The following is a 1,877-nucleotide window of genomic DNA, read 5'->3' on the forward strand; positions in this document are numbered from 1 at the left end:
GTGCTGAAATGAGAGTGACATATGTTAAAAACAACAACTTTGACAGAGAGATCAACTATTTATTAAGAATGAAAGGAAAAGGGAAAAGAATGTTTACTAATTGGAAAGTACATTTTTAGAGAAACTGCTGCAACTCTCACAGTTGGTTTTTGTTTATGTGCCATTGAAAATCTTGTAATACGAGAAAGAGTGTACAGTTGATTCTTTGAGTGTTATATAAAAGTGCAGAAGAACTAACTTCATGGAATACACAACATCTTAGAGATCTATATCTTAGGAAAAAGAATTTTTAGGCTAAACATTGCCATCTGTTACTTTAATATGAACACAGTTCTTGAGAAACAAGAAGGAACATTCTTGAGAATTAATGAGTTCTTTTTTTTAAGGAATATGTTGAATGATAAAATAGTTAAAAGTCTAAACGTGTATATGTATTTCTCCAGCCTCAATGTGACATATTTAGCAGAACTACACCCGATTCACAGTGTTTATGCTATGCAGGTGAAAAATAAAGGTAAACCACTCAAAATTGTTTGCTACTGCAGCAAAGTTAACTATTATATGGTTTATATTTATCACTCAGCATTTGAAAATGCTTGTGCAAGGAAAAATACTCAGAACTATAAAGCACATATTATTGATGAAGTATATCCAATTATTATATATATTCCTTAACTTGTTGCTTTGAATAACTGAGCAAAAGGGAAAAAAATAAACAAATAGAAAATTATTTTCCAAAGCTCATTGATTACAGTAATTTTTTTTCTGATTTAAATTGTGAAACTCCATCTACAAATAATTTCCCATTGTGTATGGTGCTCTGATATTTTCCATTTTAAGATATAATTTTACCATTCAGCTTAACATTTTCATTTTGTTATTTGAAACTGAAGATATTTATTATCATAATAAATTCTGACCCAATTCAAAAAGATCTATCAAAGAGTGAACAATCACAGCAAAATTAGAAAACTGACCCAATATTAAGATAACAGTTTTTCATTATGCAAACACTAATCGTCAGTATTTATTAATTTTTGTTATTTCAGTGTTATTATATGGGCTGTGATTTACATGGTCTGAGTTCAAAACCACCAGCAACTCCGAGGGAGAAAGATTGGGTTGTCTACACACCCATAAACAGGTACAGTCTCACAAACTCACTTGGAGTCACCATTGACTAAATGGCAGTGAAGTTTTTTTTCTGGTGTATATTCATGTGCATTGCTTAGAGAAATAAATGTACTGGCAATGAAAAAATAGAGATGATATTTGATTATGTTCTAGTATTGGAAAAATTACTGTATATTTTCCACTCTGTTTATCTAAGCATTGTTCCATTGACCTTATCTCTTTTGATGCATTGATGTGACTATAGTGTGTGAATATGTAGCTATAGATAGCTATAGATATGCATGGCTATATAACTATAGGTAATGTATCTTTCTGATGAATTGATACCAAGAGCTAGGAATCTGACATAAAAGTTTTAATAAAAATTAGACTGAAACTTAACTATAGTCTTTGTTTCCTCCAACATTTTACCATGAAAACTCAAATACCTAGCAAATATATACACATATCTAAACTCACCGCCTAGATTTCTCCATCAATATTTTACTAATACTTTTTTATTATGTATTTATCCATCTATCACAATAAATGTTTCTCTGTGTGTGCATGCATGTGTGTGTGTGTGTGTGTGTGTGTGTGAGAGAGAGAGAGAGAGAGAGTGAGATGTGTACATATATTAAGGGAATGGCTCACACAGTTTAAGAGATGGGCAAGTCCCAAGTTCATGGGTCAAATGTCAGGCTGGAGGATTCTCCTAATTAGAATAGCTACAGGACTGATGAATCCAAGATCATCAGATCATA

Source organism: Echinops telfairi, unplaced genomic scaffold, assembly GCF_000313985.2.
Source record: "Echinops telfairi isolate 266 unplaced genomic scaffold, ASM31398v2 ScPeMD7_18;HRSCAF=68, whole genome shotgun sequence".
Lineage (NCBI taxonomy): Eukaryota > Metazoa > Chordata > Mammalia > Afrosoricida > Tenrecidae > Echinops > Echinops telfairi.